This window comes from Macaca fascicularis, chromosome 15, assembly GCF_037993035.2.
Source record: "Macaca fascicularis isolate 582-1 chromosome 15, T2T-MFA8v1.1".
Taxonomy (NCBI): Eukaryota; Metazoa; Chordata; class Mammalia; order Primates; family Cercopithecidae; genus Macaca; species Macaca fascicularis.
Window position 1 is genome coordinate 112,995,304 of NC_088389.1, and position 20,137 is coordinate 113,015,440.

A 20,137-nucleotide genomic window follows, 5' to 3' on the forward strand; every position below is an offset into this window, starting at 1 on the left:
TTAATTGCTACCATCGAAAGAGAACAGCAATTAATATTTTGATCTTCTTTCTATTTTATGTATAGGTTTTGTTGTTTTCTTACTGGGTCGATTGTATCATGTAATGTGTATTTCACCATCATGCACGTATCTAGGTGTATGTCTGGGGGGTTAATCAGCATGTATGTCTCAGTGCAAAGCACTTTCTTCCATGTTCTCATTCGCTTCTCTTTTTCCAGTCTGGTTTCCTGCCCCAGCCCCACCCCTACCTTCTAACTTCTCAGGTTGTCATCCACACAGCAACCATGTGCCTGAGTTTTGTCAGTTTGGTACCAGAGCTACAGTCTGGAGACTCTGCTGCTTTAGGCAGACTGACTGCTTCTCATCCCTGGTGCTATGATGGCATCTTTGGGATGTATTTCTCCGTTCTTTCCTTCCCTTTCCCTTAGACAGGATTTATGAAGTGAGGTTATTAGGGAAGGGCAAGGTCCTTGTAGGCCTCCACCAGCTCCACTCTTCCCTTTAAAATTAGATATCCATTTTTTAAAACTTATAATTTTAAAAAATGGTTATAAGCATCAATACAACAAGGTGACTGGTGGGGTAGAATTTTAAAACAGGATGTAACCTCTTCTTGTTCTAGAGGTTAAGCCAGCAAGTCATCTTAGGACACATTTTTCTTATTGTGGGGGAAAATGGCCTGTCTTACCTTAGTTATATAACCGTGTGTGCAGCCTGTTCTGGTGTTTGCATATCCCTCCCTGAAACAAAGCAGAGGATTCTGGTTTGAGCAACGTTTTCCTTCCTTTCCTCCCTACCCTTCTTCACCCTACGTTTTGTGAAGGTTGTGAATCAGTTTTTCATAAGAAGTCTAGAAGCCTTGTGAGAGTGAAGAGACTCCAACCCCAGCTGTTTCTCCTTAATATTCAACATTAGAGAAATTTGGAAGGAACCACAGCTGACTGAGGCCTCTTGGTGGGAAAGGAACATGACAATAATAGATGAGAACATATAGTGAGAGATAGGAAGTTGGGGCTTCCCGAAGTTTCCAAAAGGATCTAAGACAGGTCTGGCTTTGCCAGACTCTGTACTGAGCCTTCATATGGTCCCAGCCCTGGCCAACCTGGTTCTGACATCATGACTGGGCAACAGTGGGATGGCTCAGCATTTGAAATGAATGCTGACCGCCACGGTGGCCTCAGGATCTAAATATTCAAGGACTTCACTGTAGCTGTGGACCCTTGTCCAGTGTCTGCAGACCCTGAAGTGGCAATGCCAACAGTGCTGCCTCTGACTCATGGTTCTCTCACATTTAGAAGAGTCATCAGAGTCCTTTGGTCTACATCGTTGTGATTGAGGGGATATGGGATACCAAACTGCCTGCCCACACAGGCTTGTGGGGTTTTACATGATTCATTAGAATAATAAAAAGGATGTGGCTATGTTTATACCTCCAGGCTGGTGAAGTAAGTCACTATTACTCAAGCATTCTTCGTGTTATTACAAACTTTAATGCCTGCCTAGCCATGTACTGAGAGAGTATACCATATTTTATTTTCTAATGTCTCCATTATTGGAAATTTAAGTCTTTTGCATGCGACGTTTCTGGCAGAACCTAGTATTTGTTTTAGCACTATTAGTGTAATAGTAGTAGGCATATATTTTCTAGATGCTAAAAATGTGGAGCTCCAAACACTGTTTTTTGGAGCATGAAGTTTAACTTCCTTCTCTTGTATTAGAGGGGCATTTGGGGGCTTTGTCAAGAGTGGGTTATGGGGGAGAGGAGACTCAGAGAACCAAGAGTGTACACCATGCTTGCTGGTCCCAGAGTTTCAAGGGCATCTTTTACCAGAAGAAGGGTCAAGGATAGTACTATCTGTTGGGAGGAAGGTACACATCCAGTGAATTTAAAAGACCATGACTGTCCCCAGTGAGACCCTACAAATAAGCAGGGCATCGTACATGGTAGGTGCTTGGTACTTATTCTTTTTTAATCTTTGGGTGATTAAATATTTCCACTAAGCATTCAGAGAACAGATTATAAACCTATGTAAGCATTCCAGAATTATAAGATTAGACTTGCACAAAGTTGCCATGTAATTTAAAAAAATCCTCTCTAACATCTGGAATTTTTTTTTTCATGAAAAAATTGATAATGATATATACACTCATCTATATAAAGAGCATAAGATTATAATATAAATAAATCCATGTGATTCCTTCCCATGTGATGTTATGTTGTTTCAAGATATTTTTCCCCATAGTGGTTATGTGATCTTCTATATCTGGATGTAAACAACAACAGTAATAACAAAAAGAAACAAAAACACACTCATGCCAAAGGAAATAATGACTATAGCTTATGGTGGTGAATGATACTCTGGGGGAGATGGGAAACTACCTTAGACCTGTACTTCTGAATGCACATTATTTCTTTTGCTCGATTTCCCTCTAACTTCTATTTATTTGAGAACCCTGATCAAATGAGACCACAGGCACCAGTTGCAATTACAGAGATTAAGGAAATGTAGAATGAGTTTTGTTTTGTTTGTTTTGTTTTTCTAGAGGACATTTGCACTATGTTCTGGGAAAGTGGCGACCTGTAGAATAATTTGTCCGATCAGGCCCCAGCTACCTTGCCTTGAAAGGGGAGCCCATTAGGAGTAGCTGTCTTAGGAATCCTGGCTCTGAGTCCATCTTTTTAAATTTCATTTTATTTTTATTTTTAAAAAATTTTATTTTTCATATTTTATTTCCTTGTTTTTGAGACAGGGTCTCACTCTGTGGCCCAGGTTTCAGAGTGGCAGTGGTGCAATCACAGCTCACGGTAGCCTCAACCTCCCAGGCTCAAGTGATTCTCTCACCTCAGCCCCTGAATAGCTGGGTCTACAGGTGTGTGCCACCATGTCTGGCTAATTTTTAAAATTTTTGTAGAGACTGTGTTGCCCAGGCTGGTCCCAAACTCCTGGGCTCAAGCAGTCCTTTCACCTTAGCTTCTCAAGTAGCTGAGTTACAGGCACACGCCACCATGCCCAACTGTATTTTTTATTGATTTACATTTTTTTTTAGACACCAGAAAATAAATTTTCTTCTACAACATAGAGATTGGATTTAAAAGTTTTTTTTTTTGTTCTTTTTTTTTTTGGTAGATGTTTAAAGGAAACTGATTAAGCAATGAGATAAAGCTCTGGACATAAGATAAATGGTAATAAAAACAGTATCTTAAACGGAATTAGTTATCTGCAATCAACAGAGTGCATTTAACATATATTATCACATTTGAATCGGAGAACAGCCCCCTGAAGCCAGGTGGGGAAGCATTTTTCTCCTCCTTTCATAGTGGAGGGAACTGACACTCAAAAAGGTTAGGGGTTGTATCCATGACAATAGAAGTTGTAACTGCAGATTAGAGTTCCGGTTTTCTCACACCCCTTTCTGCCTTTTTTTCCCCACTTCACCATGCTGCTGTTGAAGGTGCCAGAGTCTTGGAATTTTTGTGTTTTTTTTCCTCAAGAGTCATTCATAGTCCCAGAATATCTTTGCAAGAGAAATGAATGACCCTTGTGAAATTTAGAGCCACTCACATATTTATGTCATCAGTATAGTTCCATTTACAAACTTTTACAAGTAACATGAAAGCTTGAGGCATTCCTTTTATTTTTCTCTTCCTTTCTGTCTTATACTTGTCCAGAGGCACTCTTTTTACTGTCATTTCCTAAGGGAAAAGAACATAGAAATTCTTGTTCTTCCTTAAAGCTAATAAATAATCTGGTAGCTTTTTATTTAAATTAAAAAAAAAATGCTTTCTGTAGGCGTGATCGGTTATGCCGAATTTCTCTGGTAAGTTCTGGAGAGATTTTAAAGTTTACTTTTCTATTTTCTGGACACAAGTCTTCTTGACAGAAAATTGCAACAAGAGAAAGGTCTATTCCCTTTTGGAATACTTTCCACACGGAAGGTTTGGGAGGAAAGTTGCAACATATGTTAGAGACCCTATCTTCTAGGAGCTGGGCCAGAAAAGACAGCGTGAAACAGGGAAAGGTGATTCTCTGCTGTGCTTTCAAGCTTCAGTTCCCTTTTTAAAGAACTCCGTTCACTCTGGCCAGGAAAAGGAAATAGAATGGGTTCTGAAGCAGATGCTGCTCAGGCTTCCTGGTTATCAGAGCAGGAGTGAGAAGGCAAAGGAGACAAAATCAGTGTATGTGTGTGCTCACTTATGTGTGCATGCAGGGATGGGAGGGGTAAAAACTTGGAAAACAATAAAATCTCCAAAACAAGGCATCTTTTGAATTTTAAGTAAAAATTAAGGGCCAGGCACAGTGGTTCATGCCTATAATCTCACGTACTTTGGGAGGCCGAGGCGGGCAGATCACTTGAGGTCAGGAGTTCGAGACCAGCCAACATGGTGAAACCCCATCTCTACTAAAAAAAAAAAATACAAAAATACAAAAATTAGCTGGGTGTGGTGGCATGTGCCTATAGTCCCTGCTACTTGGGGATCCTGAGGCAGGAGAATCGCTTGAATTGGGAGGTGGAAGTTGCAGTGAGCTGAGATCGAGCCGCCTCACTCCAGCCTGGGAGACTGAGCAAAACTCTCTCTCAAAAAAAAAAAAAAAAAAAAAAAAGGAAAATGAGGGTATCTCTAGAGCAAAGATCAGCAAACTTCTTCTGTAAAACACCAGATAATAAATATTTTTGACTTTGTGGGCCATATAGTCTGTCTCAAATACTTAATTCTGACGTAGCACAAAAGCAGCCTTATTTTAGGGACACCAAAATTTGCATTTTATATAATGTTCGAATGTCAGGAAATATTTTTGTTTTGATTTTTTTCTCCCAACTGTTTAAAAATGTGACAGCCATTTTCAGTAGGACTGTGAGCTGTCCAAAAGCAAGTAGTGGACTGGTTTGGCCTCTGGGTTTGCCTAACTCTGTTCTAGAGGAAAGATGATGCATAGTGTGGTGTGAAAATGTGAAAGAATTCTTTTTTATTATATGAAGTAGCAACTAGGCGAGCACATTTACCCCATGTTCTCCTTAACCCCTTTGCACAAAAACGAAAAAGGAAAATAAAATATATTGATTACAATTTCATCTCTCTGAAATTTACTTAATTCTGAAATTTCTTTCTTTTTTTTTTTTTTTTTTTTTTTTTTTGAGAAGGAGTCTTGCTCTGTCGCCCAGGCTGGAATGCAGTGGTGTGATCTGGGCTCATTGCAACCTCCACCTCCCGGATTCGAGCAATTCTCTGCCTCAGCCTCCCTAGTAGCTGGGATTACAGGTGCCTGCCACCACGCCCAGCTAATTTTTGTATTTGTAGTAGAGATAAGGTTTCACCATGTTGGCCAGGCTGGTCTTGAACTCCTGGCCTTGTGATCCACCCTCCTCAGCCTCCCAAAGTGCTGGGATTACAGGAATGAGCTACCACACCTGGCCAATTCTGAAATTTCAGCAAGGGTCACACCAATATTTACCATTGATTGGAAGTTTAGTTGCCCAGCCAGCTTTATATTATAGATTTTAACCAATTTAGAGAAATCTGAAGACTAAAGGAAGAATATCTGATTTTAAAGTAGTACTGTGTTTATTGGAAGGAACCATCCCCCCTTCCCCCTCTGATGGAATTGTCCCAAAAATCCATATTAAACATCACTGTGTTAATTTTCTGCTCTACAGTACAACACAACTGTCACATGATACTACAAACGTGGACATGCGTGGAATCAAGTAAAACAATAAGGTGTCAAAATGTCCTGCATATGTGGGGAAAGAACCTGTGCTTTTAACTGAATTCTAAGAAAGAAAGAACTCATTTTGAAAGGAAATCTTTTCTGATGAGAAGAATATAAGATGACTGTAAGTGCATATCTGTGAATCTTCACTTCATTTTCAAGGTGTTTTCTCCCTACTTAATGTTCTTACCCTACTCATGTCTGTAACTGTGGTACTCAGATTAATTAGGATATGATTTGAGAAGAATGTTGGACTATGACCATAAACACAGACCTTTCTGCTTAATCATTACCGTTAATCCCAGGTATGGCCAATAATGTAGATGTAAACTTGTGGAAGTGAGAGTCATCAAGATCCTTGCTACTCAGATGTGTCCTATAGACCAGGAGTATCAGCATCACCTAGACTTTTGTTGGAAATGCAGAGTCTCAGGCCTCAGTCCAGACTCATTGGATCAAAATCTGCATTTTAACAAAATCATAGATGATTTGTATGCACATTAATTGTAAAGAGACATTCAGCTTGTAGTAATAGTTTTCAGCTTTGGCTATATGGTAGAATTCCCTGTGAGACTTCTAGAAAGTGCCTAGGCTCTCTACCAGATCAATTAAATCAGAATACCTGAGGGTGGGACCTAGGCATCAGTATTTTTTCTGTTTTGTTTTGTTTTGTTTTTTTGATAGGATAATTTATTTCCTTTTTGGTACAAACCCAGTAGTGTGATTGCTGTATCAAATGGTAGTTCTAGTAGCATTGGTATTTTTTAAGCTTCCTAAATAATTCCAATGTGTAGTGAATTCTGAGAACCACTGGGCTAGATGAAGGACTGCACATATTATTGCTCTGAGAGTAAGAAGAGAACACTCTCATTATCAAGTGGAAACAAAGTCCCCAGAACTAGAGGATTTATTAAAAGTGTTAAAAAGGTCAGCTTGGCATATATTACAAGAGTAGTTTTAGAGAGCCATTTCGTTATTTGAAGGATGAAATAACAGCACATCTCAAGCCAGGCAAAAGGGTCACATGCCCAGTTTCTTTAGTCTTTGCTTTTTGAATAAACCCTACAACTTTAATTATGTAACTGTCATTAAGACTCCCCCTTGGCCGGGCGCGGTGGCTCAAGCCTGTAATCTCAGCACTTTGGGAGGCCGAGGCGGGTGGATCACGAGGTCAGGAGATTGAGACTATCCTGGCTAACATGGTGAAACCCCGTCTCTACTAAAAAAATACAAAAAACTAGCCGGGCGTGGTGGCGGGCGCCTGTAGTCTCAGCTACTTGGGAGGCTGAGGCGGGAGAATGGCGTGAACCCGGGAGGCGGAGCTTGCAGTGAGCCGAGATCACGCCACTGCACTCCAGCCTGGGAGACACAGCGAGACTCCGTCTCAAAAAAAAAAAAAAAAAAAGACTCCCCCTAATCTTAACAAAACTTTCTGAAAAGACTCTCATATAGGATACCAGTTTGTTAACCATCGTTTTGGTTGAGGATGAGGATAAATTCATGGTATGTGAGTTTTGGTAGAGTTAGCAAAGTCAAGTGTTTAAGTAGATTAACTGACCACTGAAGCCCCTTGCCTTTAGCTTACAAATGGAATCTGAGAAAACAGAGAGGTAATGCCATTCAAAAATCACTTTCTTTGGAACAGCAAGGAGGCCATCAGATTAATTCTTAAGGACAAGTGTAAGAGCTGGTATGTATAAGAGGAAAAGACATTATTCAGCAGCTTATAGGATATCACCTTATCAAGATTCCAGAAATTATCAAGTCAGTCCACTAATTCGGTACTCCCTTATTCATAATATATATTACATTATGCCTTTAAATAAAAATTAAGTCACATCTTTAAAGGAATTTGAGCCTACATAATGAGATAGAATGTTCAGGTTACTAAATAGTTAACCAAAAGCAAACAAAATTATAGATTAAGTTCAAGCTGTAGTGGCTTCTGGTATGTACTGATTTCTTCCTAACTAGAGAGAAGTCCCCGTAGAGTCTTGACAGGCTTTGAGTTGGTTCTTCTTCTTCCTACTTGCTGCTAAGTGTGCATCATTTTTGGACCTTCCCACCCCTATCTCATCCTGGTGTTCAGGTTTCTGGCACTAGAGTTTATCCACCAATTACAGAGTTCTAAGTTTTATCTTGCCATTGCTCCATGTAGCCCATCTACTATATGGCAGGTTGTCGAATAATGTCATTTCATCGTAACGTTGATAAGAAGAAAAAATATTCCCAGTGGGAACCACTGTCAGTGTGGAGTTTGCATGTTCTCCCATGTCTATGTGGGTTTTCTCCGCATACTCCAGTTTCCTCCTATGTCCCAAGGCTGTACACGTTGAGTGAACTGGAATGTCTACATGGTCTCAGTGTGAATGTGTGGCTGCGCCCTGTGGTAGGATGGCATCCTTTCTAGAGTAGGTTCCCACCTTGTGCCCTGAGCTTCCTGGATAGACTATGGCCACCCATAACCCTGAACTGGAATATTTCATTCACATTTATTTCAATGTTTAACATTAGAAATGTTTTGATCTTTATTTAGAAGTTCAGTAATGTTTTTGTGACCAGAAATATGCCACAGAAACTTAACTCTTGTTTATATCAGTTAGCCTATGGTAAAATTGGTTTTGTTATACAGCATTTTGCTTAAAGTCACAGTTCCAAGAACCTGTCAATGGAATTAAGTGAGGACTTACGGTATTTCTATTACTCTAGCTGTTTCTATGCTGAATTGCTAATTTCACAGACCTGTGGAATGCTGGAAGTGCAATTATCCTCCAGTGTAACTGCCTTCTGCAAAAATTGCCTCCCACAAAACTACCAAAAAATGCATTCTGTTTGGTACTCTGTGTAAATATCTAAGGATGCCTTTTCAGCTATACAGAGAGGCCTCCTAGAGCCCTCCCTGGCTTTAGACAAGAATAGGTTAGCTCTCTGGTTGGAATACCCTTTTTATTTTTTTACTATGGCTATTTCAGGTGTCCCATTATCTGACATCCTTCTTGGGTATAGCAGTTGAAGTTAAAAGTTGTCTGATTGTTACCACTTGGGAGCTTTTGTCTGTTTAAATATTTCATGTTCACTTATAAAAAATCACACCCATTAAATAGCTCCTGAATTCCTAAGTATAACTTGAATACAAATACTACAACACACTAACGCTCTTCTTAGGATTCCATTACACATTTACTTCTAAATGTGAACAAAAAGATCCTACTGTGTTTGAGGTAGTATTCTAGACTTTGTGAGGAACTAAAAGACTCAGAATAGTAATAGTGTTACCTGTTCTTTTGGAACCCAAGAGTAAGAAAAGAACATACTTGTTACCCAAAGCTAAATGTGATTGGTGCTGAAAACAGACAGGCAGTAAGTGCTATAGGACTTCAGAGAAAAAGGAAGAGCAAGAATGCAGGGCAGCATAATTTCATGGAAGGCTTTACGCCAGAGATGGCATTGGAGGTGGACTTTGAAGATGAACAAGTTTTCAACAGGCAGTTCTCAGAATGAACAGAAACAGTTAACAGGATGCCTTCTCTAAATGCCAAGAAGGTAGGGACATTCAGCACACACAGCCATGTCGTCCTTCATCTGAACTCCCTATGTGATCTAGTAATTAAATACTAAATGTTTGGTAATAACATGTGTCAGAGAATGTTCTTGGTCTCCTTTGAAATAGGAAGGAGATACTCTTCAAAAGTTAAAAGGTTGTGGCTCACGCCTGCAATCCCAGCACTTTAGGAGACTGAGTGAGGTGGATTGCTTGAGCCCGGGAATTTGAGACCAGCCTGGACAACATGGTGAAACTCTATCTCTGCAAAACATACAAAAAATAAATTAATTGGAGTACTCAGGAGGCTAAGGTGTGAGGATCGCTTGAGCCCAGGAGGCAGAGGTTGCATTGAACCAAGATCACACAACTGCGCTCCATATTGGGTTATAGGGACCCTGTCTCAAGAAAAAAAAAAAAAAAAAAGTGAAAAGAATCACCAAGGGCACACATACCTGTCACAAACCGAGAAAATCAAATTAGAGAATTGAAGAAAGCCGGTTGGGTAAGACCCCCAGAATTTCCAATGTCTTTTAATTGAAATTTGCGGAGTTTACTCTTCCAGCTTGAAGAAAGCAGAAACAAATCAAAAGGCATTTTGGCCATTGTTGATAAATATTCTAATTAAATCCTTCATTGACTGATGACTGCCAAGAGTCCGCAGCAGGTGGTAACAGTTCCTTTGTAATCATTATAATTGTTTGAAATTATTCACTTTTCTGATCCAGGATTGTTTTTGGAGAGGAGGCCTGGGAGAGACAGTGCAGATGGGTCTGATTTAAACAATATCCTTATTAAAACTGCACATTCTATTTGTTGATTAAGTTATTGGCAAATTCAAATATATTATCAGCATATCAAACTAATCATTTGTTGAAAAATAATAGCTACAGCTGTTGTCCCTTTAATTTTTAAAAGATAAAATATGTTCACTTAGATATGCATATCTGACATGACGTATTTTCTTTCTATGGCACCCAGAGTCTCTGATGTTACAGTGTTTCTTTTTCATTATGAATAGACGTGAGTTTTTCTTTTAAATTTATGGAACATATGCAGTATCCACTTCACCCAAAGCTATAGAATAATGACGCTATTATTGTAGCCATCTGTCTCTTCACATCAGTGTCTTCCATGGTTTTATAGTCCAGTTTTAGGGCTCTGTAACAAACAATATTGGTTAACATTAATAACTGCCTTCATCTGACAATTTACATCTCTATTTGGAGTCAGCTCCTGAAAGCATCTATCCCAGTTAAGGATGCAGGGGTACCAGAAGAGGGAGGGACAGCTGTCTTGAGGGAGATGGAGGAAGAGCCACCTATTTTGCTCCACTTGACTGATGCCTAAAGGAAAGGTTGAGTCGATTTCTCACTTCCCATTATAGCACTGCATTTGCAGGTTCCCACCTTGACAGGCAGAAACAGTTCCAGCCAGTGCTAATTTGGGTAACATCTAAAAGGCTTGCCTGACAAGGCAGATTCAAATTATGAAGCAAACCCCTCACATACTGAGACCTTGTTAGCCAGATTAGTGGTAGATTGGCTTCTTGTGACAGCTTGTTTGCTAGAGGTGAGCTATCTGCATTTCCAATGCAGGCAGGTTATATCGTCATTTAAAGAAAAAAAAATAAATAAAGATGTCGTTTTTCTTGTTTGTCACGGAGTTCATGTAATATTCCCTCTCGATTTTCTCATTGTTGACTTCAGAAAGATATAGCAGCAAGCGTGTACCTTTGAGTACGACAGCTAATTTTGTTATGGATGAACAGAGTATTGTGACAAAACAGTGGCACAGCTGTCATAACAGCTGTCACACATTAATCATGGCAGTGACAAATAGCATAATTACCTTATCTGGAATTCCTAGCATGCACACTCAGTATGCCCCACTGCCAAGCGAGCGTATCACGCATGGTTTAATTAAAAAGACATCAATACAGGTTAGTTAGACAAGGGCTAGAAGACATTGATCCAAAATGAAAATAAAATTATTTATAGGTTGGTGTTAAGGGACACCCAAAGACCAATTACTTAGCCGACATGATCATTTGAAACTATTTCCCTAACTGGCCTTTCTCGATGTGTACATCACATGGTGAGTTGGCTGTTCTGCACCAAACTAGAAGCACTTCCTCCATTAAATGTTTGATCCTCTCTTTTTACAGTCCCAGCATGGGTCTTTGAGAGCCATCTTTATATTCTGTTATTTGATTAAAGACACTGTATTGGTAAATATTTGATTACCAGTGAACACGTTATGGCTGACTTTTTTGTTAACTTGCCTTCCAAGGCAGATACTGAGCGGAAGGAAAATGATATTAAGCAAAATGATTTTTGTTTTATTTGGAAATTCTTCCTAAGAATAAGGTGAAGTAAAGGCAGGTAAGACTGGGTTTGAGCCTAGAAATGACATTCTTTTACATGTGCGGTGTTTTAATGTATGTACCTGTATTCGCGTGCATGCATGAGTCGCATCAGTATGTATAAATATGCATCCCTTCCAAATATATGTATATTTTTTGCCCCCCCACCCTGGTATTTTAAGCTCAACAATTCATTGAATTTACTGATTGAATTCCTGGGAGCTGGTTCTTGAATTGCTCTGAAGCTGCCTCAATGAAATATTAATGAATCAATTTCCATAGACATGGACTCATTATCTTGCTGGATGCCACTGGAAAACACAGTCCTGCCTGCGGTGTCCTTCCACCTTTCTGTGACATGATTTGATTTTCTCTTTCTCTTTTTTAATTAAATAAAAAATTGCTACCAGGAAAGTTTTGATAACTTTGGAACAGACATTTCCATTTCTCTTGATAGGTACCTAAATGGAGGTAAGCCATTTAAAATAAATGTATGTACCACTTACATGATATATTGAAAAGTGGGTCTGGAAACAAAGGAAGAGACGGCCAGTTTAGTTCTGTGGTCTCTGGAATGCCCTTTGGAAATGAGAAAACTGCTATTTTTCAGAACAACCAATTTATGAGAAATGTATATTTTTGAAAGCTGGGCCAACCATCTAATTGTTTACAAAGTTATCAACTTTAGAAAATGTTATGAAACACAAACACATTGTCACTTTAATTTAGGACTGATGGAAAGTAGATGGAGCTATTCAAGCTGTGTCTACAAAATGCCAAAACAGCTGGTTAGAGCATGAAAAATTCAGTCAGTCAAGCCGTGATTATTTACAGGCATCATGAATAGCTGGTTTGAGGTATTTTGATTTTTGTTCACTGAAATTTACTGGTTTCTTATGCCTTATACAAGTCAATCCAGGGGTGTAATAAAGTGTATTAAACTACAATTATGCCAAACAAAGTTTTTAGCTTCCTTCCTTTCCTTCATTTTGTTCCAGCAAAGATGATTATTGCCTGCTCTCGGTACCATCAACACCCACTTGATAGAATTCTAAAAAATCCACTAGTAAATGGTTGCCAGCATTGTTGGACAAAGACTGAGATTATGTTCTCAAATTCAATGGCTTTCATTTTCATTTAGAACCAGTAGTATATCTGAATGTCATGTGATCTGAGAACAATATTACCATTTCAACACATACATATTATTTGATCTGAGAATGATATTTCTATTTCAACACATATTCTTTTAGGGAAAAAGTGAAAGCCCAAGCTTGACCAAGTAAATCTTTTCAATACTAAGCCAAGAAAATTTTTTTTTCCATCTTTGTTGAGAGAAAACCTGATTTTTTATTTGCTCGCTGTACTGATTCCATTTCAATCTAAGTCATAGGGAACCCACCTTTAATTTGGTTATAGGTCTCTCCAGGATAATCTGATGGATACTGCATTCCAGGTATTAGGAATACCTCAGAGTAGCTCCTGACTTAAAACATTTTGATTAAAGCTATGGGAAAAAACAAAACAAAACAAAACAAAAAAACAAAAAACACACACAAGGGCATCTGCACACAGTATTTTTGCATATAATGCCAAGGTACCCAGTAACTGGGCAACTCATCTGTGGCCCCTGGCATAAATCCCTACTCTAGGTATAAGCAGGGGTAGAAACAATCCAGAACTGCTCTTAGAGGGTGGACACAATTCTAGGTCTTTAGTGTCAAGGTTGGAATCCTATTGAAACTAGAGACAGAATATCAAGTTTCTTGAGAATTAACCCAAGAATGCTTATTCCACTGGGAGATACTTAAGATTTTGATGAAGAAGAATCCATTTTAGATCAAGTCATAACTGACAAGAGGAAAATAAAAGCAGCTTTAGCATTTTTTGATCAAGCCCTTTGGAAGGAATTCCCTCCCTCTTCACTGTCTATCATACTTTTTGTTTAAGGGCACCTATTTTCTATGGTGCTTTGCTACTTTTCATATGGCATCACCTTAGTACATTGTAAGCTCTTTGAAAACTGATTCTACGTCCGATTCTTCTTTTTCTTTCTCATGGCCCCCACAATTGTGCCTACATGGTGTAATTGCTGAGTAAATATGCACGTGAGGAGTGGCAACGTGTTGGCTTTAATAATTAAAACAAAGGCATGGATTTTTCCCGAAACATCTCGGTTATTTCTTGAATTCACCATATCACGTTACCGAAATCTCTGAGAAGGTCAAAGAGTTTATTTTATTTTATTTTATTTTCGGACGGAGCCTTGCTGTGTCGCCCAGGCTGTAGTGCAGTGGCCGGATCTCAGCTCGCTGCAAGCTCCGCCTCCCGGGTTCACGCCATTCTCCTGCCTCGGCCTCCCGAGTAGCTGGGACTACAGGCGCCCGCCACCTCGCCCGGCTAGTTTTTTGTATTTTTTAGTAGAGATGGTGTTTCAACGTGTTAGCCAGGATGGTCTCGATCTCCTGACCTCATGATCCGCCCGTCTCGGCCTCCCAAAGTGCTGGGATTACAGGCTTGAGCCACCGCGCCCGGCCAAAGAGTTTATTTTTAAAACCAGTTTTCTTCCACATTCTTTTCACAGAACAGTTTTATTTCCCTCTGATTTCCCGCTTGCTAATACATGAACTGGCCTTTTGCATAAAGACTGGATGACTTTTATTGCTTCTAATAGAGAAGCCATATTAATCCAGTGGCCAAGATACCAATGCATATTTCTCCCAGACTTTCATATTTCTGACCATCCCTGATCTTGAAGTATAGCTTGTATATATTACACGTAACAGTATTTTACATATTTTATAATACAAGATTCCTGATTGTACTGTGCCTTCTAAACTTGTTCCATGTACCACCTAATGAAACAGAGTGGCATACCTTTACCCACCTTGAAGGAATTGGTGTAAGCCAAGCTTATTACTCTCTGTACCCCCATCACTCCTTGGATTTGTGGCCAGGCCTTTTACTCTCTATGCCTCAGAATATTTCAGTAGCACTTCCTCCCTCCAACAGTGACAATCAGCAGGTTTTCCATGGAAGAACTAGCAGCAGCAATTGTGTTTATCTCCTTGACTAAAAGGTTTTGTATTTATCTTCCCTGAGTTGGTGCCCGTGTGGCTGTCCTGATATTGAGCAGCTGGACAGATTATACCCTGGAGCCACATCTGTGAACACATAGATCAACACCATTTTCATTGCCTTGGTGCCCAAGAAGTTTATCTTCTGTCAGTTAGATTTACTGCTTTCTTCATGAATTCTTAAGACTTTCGCTCCTCCATGTTTCCTTTCCTTCTCCATTTTATTTGATTTCAAAGTACATTAGCATAATCTGATCTGGATTGTTAACAGCCAATTAGTTTGTTTTGATTTCCTGCCATTATTAATAAGTTTTTCCAATAGGGCTTCTGTAGAGGAATCTTGGATGATAAAGAATATAACATTAACTATGTAGCATAGAACAAAATGACTTTATTGGTGAGTATATATCTAATAGGGCTGGTTCTATTTGCCACACCTAAATGCATGGTAAAGACACTGCTTTAGACATGGTCTCACAGAACCAAATTTTGTCTACTGATGTTGCTTCAGCTGTTAGAACATAATCTCTCAAACTTGTGTTAAAGCTTTTAAGTTTACAATACATTTTTCACTGATATTGTCTCCAATGATTGTCAACAGAGTCTTGCAAGGTAGGAGAAGGAGAAGTAATGATTTTCAGCTTTGCAGACAAGAATATCAAAGTGCAAATAGATGATAAAAATCACAAAGTCAGCTATGAAGCCAAGACTCAAGTCTTGCATTTCAATTTCTCCCCACTTAGCTTCAATGCCACCTCCAAATAATTCTCCTTATGACTGTCAGTTTGACTTTCTCAGGCTTTCTCTCACCCGTCTCAATATCTGATGCCTTTTCCGTTTCCAAAATTCTATGATTTGCTGCCTGGATTACGACACATGATGTAGAGGTTAATGCAAATTATCTCTTCGTTTATCTAAACTGTTAGGTGAAGCAAAAAAAAAAAAAAAAAGTGAGATAGTCCTTTGGACTATTGATTACTTCAATGGTTTTTCAGTCTACACGCACACATTTGAATTACCTAAGGAACTTTAAAAATAAATAATGATGTCTGGAGTCAGCCTCCAGAGATTCTGATTTAATTGCTCTAGAGTCGATGTCCAGACATGAGTATTTTTTTAAAGCTCCCCAGATAATTCTAATGTGCATCCAGTGTTGAAAACCACTAGGGAAGTTTCTTCTCTTCACTCCCTTCTGTTTTCTTCTGTTTTCCCCCACAACTTTTGAAAAATGCTTTGATTTCTCAAATACAATCAAGAGTTCTGCATCTTGGCCAACATTAATGGTGTTACTAAAAAATTTAGCATCTAAAGAGTGTGTGTGTCTTTGTGTGTGTGTGTGTGTGTGTGTGTGTTTGCTTGCTTTGGCTACCATGGGAGGAAAGGGGATAATTATGGAGAAGGGTGTTGTAGAAAGAGATCATGGACTAGAGACATTTTGTAGCATACATTTATAATCACTAGAATGTAGACACTGCAAAGGCAGTGATTTGGTCTGTTTCAGTCATTGCTGTTTACCCAGCACATTGGAAAAATGTTTGGCACACAGTAGGCACTTAATATTTACTAATGAGTATTTCCCCACATCTCCCTCAACCATGCTAATCCAGAGCTAAGTAGAACCCCATGAAGGTTCCCCATGCTAGGGGAATTCCAGTTTTGTCTCCACTTGGAATACTTGCCTGCCCATCTCTTCTTAAACTCTTAAGTCCTATCTTCCTTTAAGGACTAGCTTTAGTGAACTTTCTTTCACAAGCCTTTCTGGTTCTCTTTTGAACTGTTATTTATGTTTTATTTATGTTTGTTTATTTTTCACTCATCGCTGCTACTTCCCACTGCCTATCTTGTGTATATTACAGTTTATGTGAATGTCTTTGCTTTTCTTCTAGACATAACCCATTTTATCTTTGCATCTCTCCCAGTACACATGGAAATCTCTCAGTTAATATTTGTTTGAATGAATGACCATTGCTTCTGGTATGTGAAATTCCTACATTATACAATGATGAGGATTTAAATAGTATTTCATAATGTTTGATTTTGTTTTTGCTTTGTGTTTTTGAAACCCATATTATACATATGATATGTATAATATCGTATCTGATTTGCTCCTCAACACAACCCTGGGAAATGAAACAGATGGACATAATTGTTGTAAATGAAAAGAAACTGAGGCATGAAAATGATGTTAAGTGATCTACTGAAGGCCATGCCCTATCAAAGGCAGAATGGATGGAGTGGCTAAATTTCCAGCTCCATTTTTGCACACAGCTTTGCTAAGGAACATTGTGTTTTCCCCAGCATGAGGTAAGCAAACTGACAATTTGCTTTTGTTTACTTCCAAAGTTCTCACCTCTCCAGCTCAGTTATAAAACCTAAGTCCTATGCTTTTAGACAGAATACGATTTAGTAAGATCAGTTCTTGTTTTTGTTGATATCTTGTGCATCATGTTCTTCTTTCAGTGTATTTTGACTTATTTGTTTTACTTTTCATGAAACCTTCAATTTGTTAATTAGATCAAAATAATACCAGAAAGGGACATGCATGTTTGTAGCAATTTGAATAGATAATAGCCAGACTGTGAGAAGTACTGCATTCAAGAGAACTAGTAGAAAAGCAATGAAAACTGAGTGGTATGCAGCTTCCCAGCTGGTTTTCTCTGTATATCTTTTGTAAACATTTAAACTCTTGCCGTTGCCTATTTGGTAGTTTCTAAACACCCAATCAACAGCATGAAACTATGGTGCAGAAATTGCCTTTCTTCATATATTTTAGTCCAAAGGAATGATTATGAATCCATATTAAATGATACAAGGTTTTATTTTTTCATAAATACATTAAACATGCATCAGTGAAAACAGCATTTTAATCTTGTGAGCAGGACTTTATTGATTTATCCAAGGTGGAATTAAGCAATATTTTTTGAAAACACAAGGGGTATAAATAGCTCCTCATAGTATGATTTAAATTTGATTATTACATGTTTTTAATCATAACTTGTGCACATTTTTTCAAAAGTAGAAATAAAACATTGTCAAATACTCTGGAACATTTAAAAATTGTTCTTTGGTTTGTATTAGATGTAGTTACATTGAGAGTTGTGCTTGACTGTATAGTATAATAAGGGATAAAGTAGCTTTGTGATACTTTTTTTCATTTACATAAATACAGTTCAGGGAATATTACTAATGAAGTGGATGTGGGGGTCACCTAGCCACCTTAGGAAAAGGTTACTACTTTATTTTAAGTAGCCCATCAATCATTACGAATTAATGTCATATTCTAGGTGAAAGTACTAATCATAATAAATTCATTTTGTATTCATGAGGGTGTCAAATGTACACCCAAAGGAGTCCCGTGTCATTTGTTGATATGGAAAGAAAAATTAAAATATGACCTATCCACAATCTCTTTGCTATGACTTATACCCAGATGCATGTTTTGCTGCTGATGGACACATAATGCATGTGGGGGAAAGCTGGGAACGCTCACTAAAATTATTAAAAGTAGAATGAAATCTGGGTCAGGAACAAGGACCCAGGGCTGTGGGCTCACATTTTCATGTCCTCCAAGGGACTCCAGAGGGTCAAGCGGGTGCCCAAGGGCAGGGCTATGAGTGGAAATGTATGAGTCTACAACAGAGCTGCCTTATTTAACTCACTACTTCCAAAATCTGTCCACCTGCCATTTGAGATAATATTACTACCACTTTACCCATTACAAAGGTGACATAAGAACCTTCTCTGAGTGGTTTGTAGGCACTCACAATTTGGCTGGGCTTTGGATATTGTACAGGAAAATCTTTTTCTCCCTTTTCCTTTCCCCTGTGTTGAAAGTATTGGAGAGAAACTCCTTTTTTTCTCTTCTCATGGAATCCATAAGGGAAATGGAATGATAGAAATGCCAAATGGGTGAAACAGTAAGTGTCTAACATACATTTAGAAATGCGTATCTACTGGATGGAATTAATGTATTAATAGCTTGCTGACATTATTGTTTTGATTATTGTTATTACTGATATTGTTATCTCCATTTTAAAAATGAGGAAACTTAGTCACAGATTGGCTAAGTAACTTGACTATGGTTATAAGTGGTGGCATCAGAATTTGAAACAATATTCTGTCTCTGTTATCATAATCATATCTGCTACATGGGATTGTTATGAAGATTAAGTGAGGCTAGTAGTATAAATTTATTAACAGAGTGGTTAATTAATGTTAGCTAATATGATTAATTGTATGGTTTGGGGTAAGTACTCCTCCAACCTCATTGAGACTCAGTTTTTAATCTGGAAAAAGGGAAAGACACTGGACTTAAGCTCCTTTTCAGTTTGCTCTGATTGGTTCTGGCACCAAGATAGCAAATAGTGTCATACTCAGAGATCCACATCTTCTCAAGAAGTCCCTAATGCCATTATTGCTCAGATATTTTTGTGTCTTGTGACATTCAAGTCCCAAGTCCAGAACTAAACAATTCTCTGTATTTCCAAAACTCATCAGAGTTGTCAAATAGAGACTGCTGATGCGGCTCTGTGGCTTCTGAGCCCCAGAGGACTTCACATCTCATAAAATTTCCCTATTTTTGGAACCAGGGAAGAACCTCTTGTACAGACAGCATTTTCATTTCTCTCATCTTATCACACTTTCTCTTTCTTTCCACCAACAACTCTCTTTGATGAAATAAAGACATACTTGTATCAGAAGAGCAGGACTCAGAAACAATGGAACTTCAGAACTTCAGTCTGCTAATCCTAGAAACCTTTTCATGCTCACTCTGTTTCCAAAGATTTAATAGCAGAGAACTAACCTGAGGCAGTCTATGCACAAAAGTTCATTTCTCTAGCAAAAATGTACTATGAAGTATTAGATCAAATGAGAGGAAGTAGGGCTCAAAGCACTTGTCAAATGGCTGGAAATATGATTATTAGTTCTTTTTAAATCTAAGCTTTGCCTCTGAAATTTCTAACTGGCTTTGGTCAAGATCTGTGTTCATGCTGCTACTAACCAGGTAGAGATGATTTTTACTCATATTTATGGGTATTCAGATATCATTTTATGTCCAATTGACTTCCTTGGTTTAGTCTATACCTAATAATTTAAATCTTAATCATATTCTGATTTGTTATATTATTGTATGGTATTCTAGAATACAAGTTTTTACAAAGTAAATCTTATGTATTCATTTAAAAAGTGATGTACTATGATGGAGAGAATGCTGAAATTTGTCTCAATAACAGTATAAATGTTTTCAAATGGGGAATGAACTTCGTGAGTAAGTAACATATTGCAGGGAGTTTTGAATGACATCAAGATTTCCATCTGGGGAGATAGAACGTTTTTTGAATGATTTTTTGAGGGATGCAGGCACTGCTCTTGATAAAATAATATACTCACCATATTGCTTATCTTAGTTAAATATGTAAATGTCTGTTGATCAGTGAGGATG